The 18,598-nt window shown below is 40.4% G+C and overlaps 1 long non-coding RNA gene across 3 annotated transcripts in view; it reads right to left on the bottom strand.

Moving 5' to 3' along the window:
• Window positions 1–5,145: 5,145 nt before the first annotated feature.
• The window catches only part of LOC118904457, a 48,644-nt gene continuing 35,191 nt past the window's right edge, over window positions 5,146–18,598 (bottom strand). For all 3 annotated transcript variants that reach the window (XR_005021998.1, XR_005022000.1, XR_005021997.1), the window contains 2 exons: window positions 13,145–13,313; window positions 5,146–5,202 (listed from right to left, as the gene is read on the bottom strand). This is a non-coding gene — a long non-coding RNA (uncharacterized LOC118904457). The remainder of the gene's footprint in view (window positions 5,203–13,144; window positions 13,314–18,598) is intronic.

Raw genomic sequence — 18,598 nt, 5'->3', positions numbered from 1 at the left:
GGAAATTACCCAAGGCTGGGGGAAGAACCACTTAAAGGAGGAGGCAGAACAATCCCCATTGCTCACACAGCTCAAGAAAGTAGGTTCTTATTCCCACAAGCCAGAGGGGAAGGATCTCCTAAATCATGGGGCATAAAGTAGAGTCCTCATACTGGTATTACCTCAGTAGTGAGGCCAAATTAGACTTAGACTAAAGGCTTAACAAAGCCTGAAAGCAGTTCAAGAAAGAATCAATCTATTTCTATATGACTTAACTGTATCCTAGAACAAACTTCAAAATTATTTAAATACATATATAATTTAAAAAATCCAGCAACCAAGAGTGTAAAATTCACAAAGTCTGGCATCCAAGCAAAACTTACCAGGCATGCAAAGAGACAGGAAAATATAACCTTTAATGAAGAGAAAAGTAAATTTATTGAAACAAACTCAGAAATGACACAGATGATAGAATTAAGTGGACAAGAACATTAAAACATAATGATAAATATACTCTGTGTGTTCAAGAATGTAGAGGAATGAGTGTACATGATAAGGAGAGGTATGGAGGACATAACAAAATACCTAATCAAATTCTGTAGGTTGAAAAACATACTAGATGAGATTATAACGTATTATTAGACTCTATACAAGAAAAGACTTTAAAAACCGAAAGACATAGCAATAGAAACAATTAAAAATGTAACACCAAGAAAAAGTCTGATAAAAAATAAACAGAGCATCAGTGAACTGAGGGACAACATCAAACTGCATAATATACATATAATCAGAGACCCAGAAAAGAGGAACAGAAAACATATTTAAAGAAATAATTACTAAAAATTTTCTGAATTTGATCAAAACTGTAAACTTACAGATCCCAATGAACCCTAAGCAGAAGAAACATGAAAAATACATCAAGACATATCATGATCAAATTGCTTAAAACTAGTGATAAAGTCTTAAAGCAAAGAGAGAAGATCACAAGCAGACCAGCAGTATAAGAAATGTTAAAGGAAGTACAAAAGGAAAATGATACTAGGTGAAAATTTGAATATACATAAAAGAATAAAAGAAATTACTGGAAATGGTAAATACTTGCATAAATATAAATTTTAATAATTAAAAAATATACATTTAAAAGATAATTTACTGTTTAGTGTAATAATAATAATAATTTATTATAGGGTTTATGACATATGTTGAAGTAAAATATATGACAATAGCACAAAAGTTGGGATGGAAGAAATGCAAATATACTTTGTACAGATGTTATATTTTACATGAAGTGGTAAAGATAGACTGTATAAGTTACAGATGAATACTATAAACCCTAAAGCAACAATCGAAAAGAATAATACAAAGGAGTATAGCTAATAAGCTAATAAAGGAGATAAAATAGAATCATTAAAATTATCAACCAAAAAGATGACAGGAAAAAAAAGGATAAAGGAAATCAAGAAGAGACAAATAGAAAACAAATAGCAAGATGATAGATTTAAACCCAACCATGTCAATAATCACATTAAATGCAGTTAGTCTTAACAGTCTAACCAAAAGGCAAATTGTCAGATTGGATTTTTTAAAAAGACAATTATTTTCTAAGATACCCATGTTAAATATATAGGAAAAGACAGATTAAAAGTAAACGGATGAAAATGATGTATCATGTTACTATTTCAAAAGAAAGCTGTAGTGACTATACTAATATCAGACAAAGTAAGTTTCAGAACAAGAAATATCACCAGGAAAAAGAGAGTCATTTCATAGTGATAAAGGGGTCGATTCCTTAAGAGGAAGCAATAGTCCTAAAATATTTATGTACCTAATATTAGAGCTTCAAAATACATGAAAGAAAACCTAATAGAAACACAAGGAGAAATTGACAAATCCACAATTACAACAGGAGTTTTCAACATTCCCATGTCAATAATTGATAGAACAAGTAGACAAAAAATAGCAAGGATAAAGTAGAGTTGAACAACCCTACAACCAGTTGGACCTAACTGATATTTTGAGAACATTCTGTGATACAGCAGCAGAATACACATTGCTTTCCAGTGCCCATGGAACATTTACTAAGATAGATAACTTGGGCCATAAAGCAAGTCATGAAAAATTTCAAATAATTCAAATCATACAAAATATGTTATCTGGCCAAAAAGGGAATATATTAGATATTAAGAATAGAAAGATACCTGAAAATTTCCCAAGTATTTGTAAACTAAGCAACACTTCTGAAAACATCTCATGTTTCAAACAAATATTCACAAGGGACATTAGAAAATATTTTGATCTGAATGAAAATGAAAATAAGACATATAAAAATATGTGGGGTGTAGCTAAAGCAAGATTTAGAGGAAAATTTATAGCACTAGACACTAATGTGAGAAAGGTATACAGATTTACAATCAATAACCTTAACTTCTACCTGAAGGAATTAGGAAAAAAAGAAAAATTAGACCCAAAGCAGAAGAAAGGAAATAAAGAGCAGAAAATAAATTGAAAACCAAAATATAACAAAGAACAATCAATGGAACCAAAAGCTGAATCCTGGAGAAGACCAATAAAATGGATAAATCTCTAGCCAGATTGATCAGAAAAATAACAGAGAAAACATATATTACCAATATCGAGAGTGAGGAAGGGGTAAGCACTATAGATCCTACAGACATTAAAGCATTAATAAGGGAATATTATGAATGACTTTATGGCAGTCAATTTGGTGCCATAATGACTTTATAAGACAGCTTGGTCCTAGTCAATGCAATAAGGAAAGAAAAAGAAGAGGCATACATATCGGAAAGAAGGAAGTGAAAATGTCTGTACTTTCAAGTGACATGATGTTCTATATAGAAAATCCTAGAGAATCTACCCAAAAAAAAAAAAAAAGCCTACAGAACTTTTTAGTGAGTTCAGCAAGGTTGCATGATACAAGGTTGAAATCAAGTGTATTTCTATATATTAGCAACAAAAAAACAGAAATTGAAATTTTAAAATACCATTTATAATGGCATAAAAATACAATCCAGGGATAAATTTGCCAAAAAAATGTACAAGATATTTAAACTCAAAAGTACAAAACATTGCTGAGAGAACTCACAGAGGACATAAACAAATGGAAAGATACACCAATTCATGAATATTTGGGGTTCTGGGACCCAGTTCCACTGCAGGGGAGGAGGTGCTTTCCATAACAACAACAAACAATTCTCAGACCCCAGTTGTCTACAATTCAACTCAATTCTGACACTATCCATCTGTAGATATCATCAGACTCCACAGATTAAGGACTTAGTCCCACAAGACTCCCCACCCCCACCCACTTCAGACGCAAGTTGCAGGCTGAGGTTATCACCTGTGCTTCTGACCAACCCACTGTAGATTGGAAGTTCCAATGACCCCCTCCAATTCAATGTGTCAGTCACAAGTCCACATTGTCGTTACTTGTAATCCTGAATGATTGGCTCTACATCAGAGGTTCCCAACACCCCTTCCTTGGGTTCGATTAATTTGCTAGAGCAGCTCACAGAGTCTGTTTGCTACAGGGATATTAATTTACTGGATTGTGTCAATGACTTTATGGGTATACACCTATGTTGAAACTCAACAAAGTGTACATGTTAAAAATGTGCAGTTTTCGTACATGTAACTTAATAAAGTTGTAAAAAGCTAAGAAACAAAAGACTTGACAAGCTGATTATAAGATTAATATGGAAAAGCAAAGAGTCAAGTTCAACCATGACAAAAGGAGGAGAGTCTTGCCCTAATAGATATGAGGACTTGTTTCTAAAAACTACTATAATTAAGACAGTGTAGTATTCATACAGGGAGAGACAAACAGTCCAGTGGAACAGATGAAAGAAACCAGAAACAGACCCACACATGTGGAAACCTGGTAAACAACAGAGATGGCATCCTAAATCAACAGGGAAAAGATAGACTTCTAAATAAATGATGCAGAGACAATTAGGCACCCATAAGGAAAAAAAATAAAATTAGATATTTACCTCATAATATTCACAAAAATAAATTTCAAATGAGTAGATACTTAGATGTTTCAAGAGCAAAACTTTAGAACTCTAAAAAGAAAATACAGATATATCTTTATGCCTTTTGTGTAGGGAAGACATTTTTTTTAAATTAATTAATTAATTAATTTATTTTTGGCTGTGTTGGGTCTTCGTTTCTGTGCAAGGGCTTTCTCTAGTTGCGGCGAGCGGGGGCCACTCTTCATCACGGTGCGCGGGCCCCTCACTATCGCGGCCTCTCTTGTTGCAGAGCACAGGCTCCAGACGTGCAGGCTCAGTAGTTGTGGCTCACGGGCCTAGTTGCTCCGCAGCATGTGGGATCTTCCCAGACCAGGGCTCGAACCTGTGTCCCCTGCATTGGCAGGCAGATTCTCAACCACTGTGCCACCAGGGAAGCCCATAGGGAAGACATTTTTAAACAACATGCAAAGAATGTAAATCATAAAAAAGTAATCAATTTGATTGCCTGAAAATTATAATCTTCTGCGCAACAAAAATACCGTCTATTAAATGAAGAAAACAAGCCACACAATAGGAGAAATTATAACTGAGCAAAGAATTTGCATCCATTTTATACTTTGAAAAATTCCTCAAACAGTAAGAAAATTATAAACTCAATAGACGGATGATGTGAACAGATAATTCACCAAAGAGAAAAGCCCAAATTCTGTATATTTATGAAAATTGTCTCAACTTCACTAATAATCAGGGACATGTAAATTAGAAAATTAATAAGAATATTTACACCCATCAGACTAGAAAAATTTTAAAAGTCTGACAATACTAGACACTGGCAAGGAAGTGAAAAAAAGTGAACTCAGTCACCCCTAGTTGGAATGTAAACTAGTAAAACCATTTTGGAAAAATACTTAGGCATAGTTGAAGATGCACATAGCTTATTCCACTGCTAAGCACATATTCTAAAGAAACTTGCACAATTGCATAAAAAGACAAAAATGTTTATTTCAATAATGCTTTTATTTTTGTTTATTTATTTATTTATTTATTTTTGGCTGCGTTGGGTCTTTGTTGCTGTGCGCAGGCTTTCTCTAGTTGCGGCGAGCGAGGGCTACTCCGTTGCGGTGTGCAGGCTTGTCATTGCGGTGGCTTCTCTTGTTGGGGAACATGGGCTCTAGGCATGTGGGCTTCAGTAGTTGCAGCATGCGGGCTCAGTAGTTGTGGCTCACGGGCTCTAGAGAGCAGACTCAATAGCTGTAGCGCATGGCTTAGTTGCTCCCCGGCATGTGGAATCTTCCCAGACCAGGACTCGAACCCGTGTCCCCTGCATTGGCAGGTGGATTCTTAACCACTGCGCCACCAGGGAAATTCCAGCAATGCTTTTAATAGTGGAAAATTGTGAACAACCTAAATCGTCCACCCACAGTATTTGGATAAATAAATTGTGGTATATTCATAAAACATATTATATAGCAATTTCAAGGAATGAACTAAAGCTATGCATTGCAATAAGGATAAATCTTAAAATCATGAAGTAGATAGAAAAAAAAAAGAAATTTGCAAAGTAATGCATTCAGTATAATATTCATAAAATTTAAAAGCATGCAAAGTTATACTATATGTATAATGAAAGTACAAATATATGCATAGGAATAACTTACACCAAATGACTGTAGTGTTTTCTCTGGGAAACACAAGAAAAGGAATGAAAACAGGGACAGTTCACTGTGGAGCTTAACTGTATCTGAAGAGTTTTGCTTGTGGTGTGTGGTGAACTTATTTGCCTGAGTCCTGGTTCCGCCACTTATGAGATGAGTGACCTTGGACAAGTCACTAAACCTCTCTGTGCCTCAATTTCCTTATTTATGACCTAGAGATTATAATTATACAACCTCCTATAGAGGCTGTGAGAATTACCTGAGTTCAGTATACAGTGTTTAGAACAATGCCCAGCACCCAGTAAGCACCATGAGCATTAGCTATTATTATATCTCAAAAAAAAAATCTCAGTAACTATGTAAAGACTTTTAAAAGCAGTCTTACTCCTTCCCCTTCCTGATCAATTCAGTCCTGAAGCTGTTAGGTAAGGCAGAGCAAGGTAGGCATCCATGGAGAGGAGCGATCTGGCATGTGGTGTCAGAGCCAGAGCAGAGTAGCAAGGCATCCACACAAGTAGGGGGAATGCTGATGTGGGGGGTCAGCTCCCAAGCAAAGTGAGAAGGGTATCCATGTGGGGATAGCCCAGAAAAGGTGTTGGAGTCCAAGGGGAGGGGTGTGAGGAAGACATTCATGATGTGAACAGTGAAAAGGTAGCATCCATCCTGGGCTGTCAGCCCAAACAGGTGAGTAGAGGTTCCAAGTAAAAGGGCAGCTTGCCATGGGAGTCAGAGCCTGGGCATGATGACCTGACCTCCACACACAAGTGTGGCCCAGAGAAGGTTATCAGAGCCTGAGCAAGATGAAGAGAGCATCAGTAAGGGGCAGGGTTGGGAACGGGAATGGGAAGGTGGTTACTTACAGGGGGCATTGATTAAATGACAAAGTATTTTAATTATAGTAGGAGCCAGGTTTCTCTCTGTCAGAAAAAGAAGTTGCAAGTGTGGAAAGGGAGAAAGAGTAGAAACACCCCTGTGGTATTAGATTGGGATTGGAGGCATTGGTAAACACACATGTATATCCTAGCTCTGCCCCCTGAGAGGGCCTGGGAAGAGTAACACCCCAGGAGCAATGAGCATCCCTGGCACCCAGAGCTCAGCTTCTGAGTATCACTCCGCGCTGAAAGACACTAGGGCTCTGTGAAGATATGGTTGCTTTCAAGGCTGGGGCAGAGAACATGCAAAAGGAGCCTAGAACACCTTGTGCCAAAGGTAAGGAAGTGCTCAAAGTATGATGGGGATGTGGCAAAAGGACACAGAGGCCAGCTTGAAGGAGCTTGTACCAGTCAACTCAGAGAAAATTTCAACATCAAAATTCATGTTAGCAACAGAATGTAACCCATTGAGTAAAAGACAAGCCCATCAGTTAGCAGACGATGGCCTGTGGACCAAATCCAACCCTCTGTCTGTTTCTGTATGGCCCACAGGCTCAGAATGATTTTTGCAGAGGAACATTTGCAATCAATTTGATAGTTGGGAACACTGACCTTGAACCCCAGTTAAGTCTAATCTTCCCCCCACCCCCAAAAGAATTCTATTCTCATTAGGAGATCTGCACTACAAAAAAAATTGTACTCAATAATTATATTTTTAATTTCATCCGTGAAAATGTTCTGGAAAAATTTTTTTCCTCTCATTATGAAAGTACCTACATAATATCCTCAACTTGGCTTCCTGGCCTGCAAATCCGAAAATATTTACTAGATAGTAATATCTCTGGCCCTTTACACAAAGAGTTTGTTGACTCCTGGTCTAAATTAATTAAATGTTTGATGAAGAATGGGATATCTAAGTAGGTTCAAAGCACTGCCTATAAAATACTTTTTAGTTACAGAGGAAAAAAGAAAAATGTCATAGTGGAGAAGCCCAGCAGACACCAACGTAAGTAATGAAAGCCTCTTCAGTAACGGGATAAACTGATATCAAGCCTCACCTATTAGGGTGCAATGAAAAAAACACAGGTCACTCCTGTGATATTCCTGCTAAAGATGCATAACCTGAAAATAATCAGGAGGAAGCAATGAGGGACATCTACAAAATAATTAGCCTGTAATCTTCGAAAGAGTCAAAGTCATGAAAGTCAGGGAAAAACTGAGGAATTGGTTCAGATGGAAGAGACTAAAGAGAAGCAGCAACTAAATGCAACATGTGATTCCAAAAGGGATACTTTTGGTATAAAGGCGATTCTTGGGACAAATAGCAAAACATTAACGATATCTAGGGATTAAAAGGTGGTACTACACCAATGTCAATTTTCTGATTTCCATGGTTGTGTTGTAGTTATACAATATGTAGGAGAATATCCCTTTTTTGTAGGAAACACACATTAAATTTTTCAGGGGTGCTGAGGCATCAGTTGGCAACTTACTCTCAGCAGTTCAGGGAAAAGAGGTTTTTATACCATACTTGCAACTTTTCTCTAAATTTGAGATTATTTTAAGAAAAAAAAAAGTAAAGGCTTTGACAAAGTTAGAGAGTTCTATATTATTCTCACTACCCCAGACTCCCTCAGAGCTAGGGATGCACAGTTCTAGCCAATGAGACATAAGCAGAAGAGTATAGGGAATTCATGGAGAAACTTGTGTTTCCTTCCCACAGACTCAACCCCTCCCTCCTTCCTCCTGCCTGGAACATGGATGTGGTGCCCCAGTGGAGAGCATCCTGGGTTTTATAGCACTGTGGTGACAAGTGTGAAGAAGAAAGCTGATACCTTAAAGATGCCACAAAAGAGTACTCAAAAGATGCTGGGCTGCCCCAAAGCAGGACAAATGTCAATTACATTTGTCCTGAGCGATGGGGAGTCATTTCAGGAGCCTCTGAGGGTGCCTGCAGAGTAGCTCCGAAGGACAGGAGGAAGGTGGCCCATCATCCCCTTGCATTGTGTGGCCTCTTCCAGTTGCTATCATTCCTGCACCCACCCCTCTTGCAGGCTATGATAGAAACAAATCATAAAACTAAACATAAATTTAAAAAACAGAGGAAGAGATGAAAATTAAAATAAAAAATTTAAAGCCAGGAACAGAAGTTGGAAAAGGATAAAACAGAAAAAAATAAATAAATAAATAAACCAAACCTTAAGAATTATTATTTTTAAAATTAGGTATTTAAGAATGTTTTAAATAAAAGTTAAATATTTTACAAGGAAACAAAGTAAAATTATGTACAAAAAGTAAACATATGTATGAAAAGTAAAGGCAAATAAAAGCTAAGACCTTCAAAGGAACAAAAACACAACAGGGAAAAGATAATAAAAGGATAAATGTCCGTAGTAAACCATCAAGAACAAAAAAGCTAGATATAGACAGGCAGGGAAAATACTTTCCCATCAAGAAGAAGACTAGAAAAGACAAAAACTGCTAAAGACCATTGAGTAGAGTCAGGGGTTAATGCCACCAAAGAGAGGAGGAAAAAGAAGAAAATATAAAAAGTAGAAAAGGGTCTGAGGAACAAGCAGCATCTTTCTGGCCTGCAAGGAGAAACTAACGCTTGTCCCAAGAAAGAACTTAGTATCTACTCTAACTCAGGAAATGAAATGCATTTTAGGAAAGCCTTCTGGGAGGACAGCCTGGGGGAAGACATGCTCCTCTTGTTTCACCATCCTCCAGAAGGTTCCTGCCCCTGCCCTTGAGTGTCACTTGGAGATAGTGGTTTCCTATCAAGTAATCAGGAAATGCTAGGCAAAGAGGTTCCAACCAGCCTGTTGGAGCCCTGAAAAGTTGCTGCGTTGTTGTTGGTTTCAGGTTTTAGCTCCTGTGTTTGATGCCTCCCTGGTTGTCCCCTGGCCTGGCTTTGGAGGGCAGGACTGAATGAGATGAAATCAGGGGTTGCTGGGGGAGCAGTCCTACAGAGAAGTATTTGATGAGAAGCAAATCTAGTTTTGGAAAGTTCCCTGGATGGGCTTTTGAAGGCAAGGAAAAGAGGCCCATCCAAGTTGCCTCAATAAATGTATGGAGGAACCCAGGAAGAGATTAATGGCCAGATCTCAGGAGAAACAAAAATTGGAGGGTGTCCATGCCCCTTTGCTCTGGTGGTCCACCATGAAAATGGCTGCTACAGACTGAATGTTTGTATCCCCACAAATGCATATGTTGAAACCCTGACTCTCAATGCGATGGTGTTAGGAGGTGGGGCCTGAGATAAGAAGGTCATGAGAGTGGAACCCTCATGAACGAGATTAGTGTCTTTTTAAAAGAGACCCCAGAGAACTCCCTCACCTCTTCTGCCTTGTGAAGACACAGTGAGAAGGTTGTTATCTCTGAACCAGGAAGTGGGCTCTCACTATACACCGAATCTGCCAGCACCCTGATCTCCGACTTCCCAGCCTCCACAACTGAGAAATAAAATCTGTTGCTACAAGCCACCCCAGGCTGCAGTGTTCTGTTGTTATAGCAGCCCGAGCAGACAAAGTCAGAGACTTTACAGTTACTCTCACTACTCAGTTTGTGTTGTCTTTTCTTTCTCAACCGGCGAGCTTTATATAATGCGACATCATGTGGATTTAGTTACAGACAGATATGGATATTGTGTAACGAGATGCTAAAATACAATTCTTTCTCCCTCTGTCTTGACTGAGAGCCCAAAGGCTTTGCACAAAGCCATGGGTGCAAAGTGACTCCACATTCCAGAGTGAGGTGCTAAACCATCTATACAGGATTTGCAAAGGAGATATCTTAAAACCCATTTTGCAATTCTAAGCACATCAACAACCTTAAGGGTATTAAAGGGTTGTGACTGAAGTTGAAGGGGAGGTGATTTGATTTTTTTGGAGAAAGTTATAGAAGTGTTTTGGAGGTGGGGAGGAGAAGCTTGCCCTTCACATCAAACAAGGTGATTAGGTCTTAAGGGAGCACTTGAAGAATATAATAGACATAATAGACTGGTGCTGGGCCCGTGCCTGTAAAGGTAATAAAGAGATTGTGACTGGCTAGTGCCTTGGCATAGTGGAGTAGAGAAGGCTGTGTTGGGAAGCAGCTGTGCTCTCATGATAGTAGGACCAAAATGCTGATAGGAGCCTGGAATAAGGATGGTGATCTGTGACTTTATATAGAGACCCTGCCCATGATGACTTCCCAGAAGAACTTTGGAGCCCCAACAAGAGTATGTGTGGTGTAGACCAAAAGATACCCATGAGCTAAGGGAGGAATGGTAAATGGGCAGCCAGAGGAAAGGCATGGTTTGTATCAAGGAAGCTGCCATCAAAGGACCACAACAGGGGCATCACCAAGAAACATATGTTAGACCCAAGTGAAGAAAGTCAGCTTTAAACATCCACTAAGGCCAGAAGATATCAGCACTATACTAAACAGTACCAGTCAAGTAAGAATTGCCTGCTCCTTGCATCTCCTCTCTCTCCTTGAGCAACGGCCTTGGAGAACGAGGCAGCCTAGTGAGAGAGGGGAAAATGAGGAGATGCGCAAGGTGGGGACATAGAATATAAGCTGATCACCATCCCTTCTGCCCTCTGCAACTTCTGGCCTGAAGCAGAGGAAGAAGAAGTACTGAGAGAAAGAGAGAGAGAGTTTTATAAGAAATTTAGAGTTTTGATCAAGTAGAGAGGAAATAATTGATGTTTCAGGAGAGAGAGGGGAGAACTGCAGGACAAAGGTCTTTAGTAGACAGGGGGAGATGGGATCAGCCCAACGTTTGGAGAGGGACCTGCCTCAATAGGAGCAGGGGCTATACATCCACTGCAGTCGGGAATTGGGGAGTGAATTTACTAGGGAAGTATAGCTGGATCTCCAGGCAGTACTGAACCTCATTAAAGCATGTTGGAGAAAGACAAAGACATACACAAGGGGTGATTACACTGAAGGACCATAGAATCCCCCCTGGGTTAGGAGGGACATGAAGACAGGAGGGGAATGAGGGTCATTAAATTTCAGGGCCAATGTAGCTAAGATGCTGATGAGTGTGAAGAATTGTGAGACTGTGCCGGCAGGCGGCCACCAGAGACAACCCTAAAATGGAAGACCCAAACCAATTACCATTGTTCACTCCCACCTCTCCACACTTTAAACACTTCTGAGGCAGCTGTCTGCTGTCTGACCTTCTGCCCCTGGCACATTTTGTACATCCTTCAGCAAAAAATCTACCTCAGTTCTTGGCCCTATGACCCTACTAATAAGATTATTCTCCTCAAGTTTCAATCCTTATACTCTTTTTTCCTTATACTGCCACTTCTGGACCTGAGTACTTTGGATAAAGCTCAGCAATTTTTCAGAAGATCAGAGGCTGGGGCAGATGTGTAGCCTCCCTTGACCCCAGCTGAGTAAAATGTTGTCTCTCTTATGCATGAAGTTTCCCCACAAGAGAGTTTTGGGAGACAAGTAGCATCCCAGCTCCTATAGGTGGGGTCCAGGAAGTAACAAGGAAAAGCACATAGCCACAGACACCTCCAGGATCCTCCAGCTAAAATGGCAAAGGTCTGAGACCCAGATAATGCTGGGGAACTCCAGCCAGAGAGCTATCCTTAGAGCACATGGATCTTAAGGGAATAAAACTAGAAGTTATCAAGCTATCTCAACTACGTAAGTGGAAGCACATACAATTAGGAGCTGCCTGGGTAAGGTGGAACCCCCTGACCCATGTGTCAAACACTCATAGTGGGTAGAACAACAACAAAAAACCCACATGGTGTTTTTCAACCTCTGTTCTCTCCCAAGCAGTTGTCTGTTCTGTCTTCTGAAGACCAAACCTCCTTAAGGAAATGGAACCCACTCTAAACCTCTCCCCCGGTGATGTGGCCTTTGCTTCTAGTGGGAGTGGTTTTAACACCAATGCATTTATTCCCTGACTCTAAGTAATAGAGTGATCCCAGCGGTGGTGCCCTAAAGGCAGCCCACACTGGCCTGCAAGAACTAACTGTTCAATTTTCCAGAACTTTGTGAGCAGGTTGTTAAAGGCATTCTACATCATTTGAAATTAAATTATAAAAACTGACAATTACATCATATTAAAAACAAAGGTGGGAATTCCCTGGCGGTCCAGTGGTTAGGACTTGGCTCTTTCATTGCCAGGGCCCAAGTTCGATCTCTGGTCAGGGAACTTAGATTCCCCAAGCTGTGTGGCTCGGCCAAAAAAACCAAGAAACCAAAAAACGAAAACAAAAGAAAACAAAAACAAAGGTAATAAATACTCAACACTCATCACTCACTAATTATCTTACTGCGTTTTATAATTACTTACGTTCTGGAGGTTACGTACATCTATTGTATCAGATGGTAGAAATATTACGAAATGGAGTGCCAGTGCACATCTCTTCCCAACTCCATGTTCAGGGACTTCACTTTTGGTAGTTCCAAATAGGCCATGGAAATCAGCAGGCACTACGAATCAGCCCCCCGCCCCGCCCCAAGAATTGGTTGTTAAACATTTACCAGCACACCACTGGACTCCACGGACCTGAGGGAAGTCAGTATAGAACAACCCCAGCGTCAGCCCACCTCTGGAACCCAACGTTTTCTCTGCCTTTTTCGTACACTCTCCTCTGCTCAGGGAGAGGGCAAAACTGTATTTACTTACTTGAAGGGCATCTGGGTCAGATGGTCTCCCTCAGACAGCAGTGCTGAGGAGCTGGCTGAAGAAATATTTTCCCAATTCTGCCTGGTTTCCATTTGAACAGGAAAAAAACTGGTTCTAAGGAATGCAGCCGGTAGGTAAGTAAATAGGGCAGCTGTGATGTGAGTTCCAGCTGAAATAAAGAAAACTTATGAGTCTGGTTTATATAAAAAGAAAGCTTATAGATTCAGATTTTCCTCCCTTCCTGCCTCCAGTCTCTCTCCTACAACAGGGCACAGTCTGTGCTTGCATTGCCCTTCCCTTCCCCCAGGGATGTAATTGGCACCTGGTTGCTCCTTGGCTCTAGTACAGGATAAACTTGCTGTTTTCTGGACACTTGTTTTCAGTGGTGGAGTTATTCATTTCTCTTTTCATAGTGGACATTACTTAGACTCCATTGGACTCTCTCAAGGGCCCATGTTCAAGGATCCACTACTCTGAGTTGGAATAATCCTCCAGCCCCAGTTCCGTTCAAAACTCAGTCATTTCCCTTGAGAGCCAAGGACAGAAGGAGGAGATGGGGAACCCAGCAGGTTTAGGAATTCAGCTAGATTTCTGATCCTCCCTGAAAAGATGCAATTCTCTTTCCTATCCCCAAACCTGGTAGTGAATTAGCCACACCAAAGATGCATGTGTATATGCACTCCGTGTCAGTACAGGCAGACCTTGGAGATAGTGCAGGCTGGGTTCCAGACCACTGCAATAAAATGAATATCACAATAAAGTGAGTCACACAAATTTTTTGGTTTCCCAGTGCATATAAAAGTTATGCTTACACTATACTGTAGTCTATTAAGTGTGCAGTAGTATTAGGTCTAAAAAAGTACATACCTCAATTAAAAATTACTTTATTGCTAAAAAAATGCTAAGCATCATCTGAGGCTTTAGTGAGTAGTAGCAGTCACATCAAAGACCACTGATCACACATCATCATAACAAATATAGTAATAATGAAAAAGTTTGAAATATTGAGAGAATTACCAGAATGTGACACAGAGACATGAAGTGAGCAAATGCTGTTGGAAAAATGGTGCTGATAGACTTGCTCAGTGCAGGGTTGCCTCAAACCTTCAATTTGTGAAAAATGTAATATCTGCAAATGCAATGAAGTTAAGCACAATAAAATGAAGTATGCTTGTATATGGCAACAACGCTGCAGAAATGGCTCTATTTACTAGTTTCTATTTGTTCATATGTATGTGTTAGGGTGTAGTGTAGCCATCTATTGTGAACCTGAATGTTTGCAGGTACATGTGTGTGTGTGTGGTGTGTGTGTAGACAGGCATGTGTGAGTGCCATTTTGTAGATACCTGTGTGTTTGAACGCGTATAAAATCACGTTTGTGTGTTCCTCTGTCTGTATTTTTGCATATGCAGATGTGATTCGTGTGAGCAGGAGTGAGACTTTCACAAACCTGGTTGAAATGCTTGGAGAATGTCATCATCTTCTAAAAGGAGAGGAATGAAACATTTTGAAGAAAGGATTAAAACACCCAAACATTTCTTTTTTAAGACTCCCTATGTTTCCTCTATGTGTAATGGAAAAATACCAGATATTTGCATTTTTCTGTCATGATAAGGATGGTTGATTTCATCCAGGGACAGGATTTCATCATTAAGTTTAAGCTAAAAATTCTTTAGAAGGACTGTTGTAAGAGGAAAGATGAGAGACCATGGCCCCTGAAGGGGCAAGTTTGGACATATCAAGCTTCCCTTCCCCTCTCTCCAGCTGCTGCCATCTGCCTCTAAAACATCGTGGCCCTCTTACCACTGTTCAAAGGGAAAGGGCTGGTCTCTAGCTGTGGATCCCTTTAGCACATGGACAAGGGGCCAGGGGCCATGCCCTTCTTCCTTCTGAGGACAAGGAGACACAAAAAAGACATGAGATTGTGTTGTAGCAGAATGAGCAGGGGGAAATGTCTCTACTTCTTTATGGGCCGTGGGATATAATAAGGCCTTTCTGAAGTGTTTGTGAATTCTCTTCCAGGTGATTCTAAGAGGAGACGACTCATAGTTCTCTGAGGTGAATTAGAAGTAGGATCATGGAGGGGCATACAATCAGCAGGATGACCTCTGGAAGTTTTAATAATACAATAACTTATATTTATTGGGTATTGTTATGGTGCCATGAGGGCTTTGTGTGTGTCAACTCATTTAATCTCTGCCACAACCGTTTAAAGATAATTATTACCCTTACTTAACATATGAGGAAAAAGAGACACAAAGAGGTAAAGACACTTGGCTAAGGTCATATAGCTAGTAAATGATGGATTCAGGATTCACACCAGGTGGTCTGGCTCCAGAGTCCACCCAGTCAACCATTAGACTGTCCTAGTCCTGCCAACTCTGCTCTAGGGCTCTGCGTCACTTCAGAGAAGTCAGTGCCTCTTCTTATTGCTGACACCTGGAGGGTTAGGGCTAAAACGGGTGTCCATCAAAGGCCCAACTACCAGGAATACTTTCAGATGCATGTGTTCATTCCATGAAAACCCAAAGCTGGAATAGAACCTCAGGAAGCCACCTGCCCTCACAAGTTTGGGGTTGGAAAGTTTCTGGCAGGAAGAAAATTCACATATTTAGCACTGTGTGTGTAACAGCTGCTGTCCTCCTTGCTTGTTATAATCACCATGTCCTGACACACACTGGTGTAACAAACCCTTTGCCTTGTTTCCCCTAGAGCTGTAAAGTGTTTCTTCAGTGAAAGCTTACCGTACCCACAGACTTCTTCTAAGGAAAACTGCCCTGCCCAATGCCCCTGTAACTTTGTGATTCTGTCTTCTTAGATACAGCTGACTGGGGCAAAGGTGACCCAGTGGCAGCCAATTCACAGACTAGCCGGCCCTGGCTAGAAGATTAACCCTCAGATGGTTGCTTTCAGAAATCCAAGGTTGAAACTATTGGAAGGAGGAGGTAGTTAACAGTGGATGTTGAGGTGGAAAGATATAGAGAACGGAAAGGCCATGAAAGTTGTGTGCAAGATGAGGTTTTGAGGAAGCAAAACTGGGAGTGAACAGAGGCTATAAGGAAAAGAAGGCATATGCACAGGGAGAGAGAAGTGGCCGAGTCCCAACAGCCTTCTGGTTTCAAAGCAGCCACCAGCCTGCCTATGCCCTAAAGCAGCTTGAATGAGCTCCTCGCTATACAAAGACCTCTTAGAATACCAAAGTTTTCAAATTATTTACATTTTTTATATTGTGTTAGAATTAAAACAGAATCAAGGTTATCACATAATAAGTCTTTCGCTGATTTCTGTTCCAAAATGCCATTTTGGGTGGGGGGAAAAATTAGTAAAGGTAGGCAAATTTCACATAACACGAGATTTATCTTATCTGTGCTTGTAGTAACTACATCTCACATACATTAATAGTTGTAACAAATACAGGCTATTGTAGTGCTTTACTTCCCTGCAAAATTGTTTTAGGTATTATAAACATCTGGTGTGTCATTCATGTGAATGTCACCCATTACAATTTGCAGTGTGTGGCAGTGGGAAATGGATGGGAACAACTGCGAGGTATTTTTACACATCTTTTCACAGAGAGTCAAATTGAGACTCAAAAGGTTAAGTTCCATGCAGCTAGCACATGTCAGAGACAGGATACAAATTTAAATCTTGACTTCATAATGCAGCAGTTTGATGGACTAAAAATTCTGAAGATTTCTGTTACAAAACAACTAGATCCTATACAAAATATAATTGTTATTTCAGTGCCAGACTTGTAATAAACAATTCTACAAGGACGAAAAAAGGCCTTATAAACCATGAACTAAAACCAGTACTGTGAATGGTTAAGCATAAGTAAAAGGTGAGGGTTGCCCAGAGGATAAATGCTGATATCAGGGCTGCTTTTAGGAGACTAAGCCTTGGGCCATCAGCAAAGTGGAGGAGCTGAACCCAAGACCCTGAAGTTTAGCCAAGGATCCACTAGGGTATAAAGCTTTCTGTGGTCCGTAGTGGTCCTAGCTTCCGTCAAAAGCAAATGCAAATTCTCACTGAGAAAAGAATCTTCATTTTAGTTCTCTAGGTTTTTCAGAAATAAAAATCAAATATGAGCTCGCCATCAAAGATCAGTAAACACACAAGAAATAAACCACCACAACAAATGTAGCCCCCTGCCTCCCAACAAGAGCTTCAGGTACTGAAATTATCAGATACAGAATATGAAGTCATGATATATGAAATGTTTAAAAAATTTTTGAAGTGGAATGACAGATATGAAATAGACATTACCAGACATGACAGGCATACATATTTGAGGGAGTTCCAGGGCCTAAGCCCTTAGCAGCTCTCCTTCATGAAAGGCCCCGAAGAAGTGAAAGCATCACTGCTGTTCCCTAGTGGCAGCCTCTGGCTGAGAGGGAGCTGGAGCTGAGCAGAGTTGGAAGCAGTCATGGAACTCACCACTGTGAAGGCCCCTCAACCCCTTCTAGACCTTTCATGCTACCTCTGAAGCCACAGCTTGGTAAACACTATACATTTAAATACTATCTTACTGGAGTGAACATAACCTGCAGGCATAGCAATAATCAACTCAGTGTTCTCTCTAGGCCTGGGGAGGGGGTGCTTAGGGGGAGCTGGATTTTGCCTTCCATTTTTCCAAGGTCAGAAATTACTTTGTAGTTCACTTGGCTCAATTTCCCTTTGGATCAGCACTAAAACAGCTTTTAACTAAAAGTTTTCTCCCCATTGAAATGCACCAAAGTCAACTAAGACTCCTGGCCTTAGATCATAATTCCCTTCCTTTTCCTCCCCTGAGAGGCAGCCTTGAAGGGTGATTGATTTGCTTAACATTTGTTGGTGCAGATATGAAAGGCAGCTGCTTCTCCTCAGCTAACATTTGAATCAATGTATGCTGTTTCTTTCTAGGGCCTGGTATTTCTTGAAGGTCTTCTCTGGCCTTCCTCCACAAAGAGGCAAGATCCTCCTCTCAACAGGAAATGGGAGGAAACACAGGAGCAATACGGTGTCAAAATGTTGAAGTTGCAAAGAGGAAAAAGGAGATAGCTGGCCAGGGGACACAAGAAGTCAGTGGAACGACTGCTCGTCCCTCCCAGGATCTGCATCTCAGCTTCCCTGGCTTAGGGCTGGTCTATACCTCCGCTCTGCCCCACCTTAGCATCCCCGGGTCCTCTTCTTCTTCTCCTGGACCCCTGGACAAGAAAAGACTTTCCTTTTGTAACCTAGACCTTGCTGCACCATCCCTCCTTCACATTTAATCAAGATCTCTCAGGCTTGGGTCCCTGGAAGTCCTACCCTCACTCCTAAGTGCTATAACAAATAAACCCTTTGTTCAGATTGTCCGTATCCCTTCCTGATTGCTAACAAGATGCAAACACATTCGAATCTCCTCCCCAGGTATGCTTCTCTAAGGTAATTTTTTACCCAGTTAATCCAGCCCTGAGGGTCAGGTGCAATAGA

This window comes from Balaenoptera musculus, chromosome 1, assembly GCF_009873245.2.
Source record: "Balaenoptera musculus isolate JJ_BM4_2016_0621 chromosome 1, mBalMus1.pri.v3, whole genome shotgun sequence".
In the NCBI taxonomy this organism is placed as follows: Eukaryota; Metazoa; Chordata; class Mammalia; order Artiodactyla; family Balaenopteridae; genus Balaenoptera; species Balaenoptera musculus.
The sequence above is the reverse complement of the archived record's forward strand: the minus strand, read 5'-3'. Positions and strand labels throughout refer to the sequence as shown.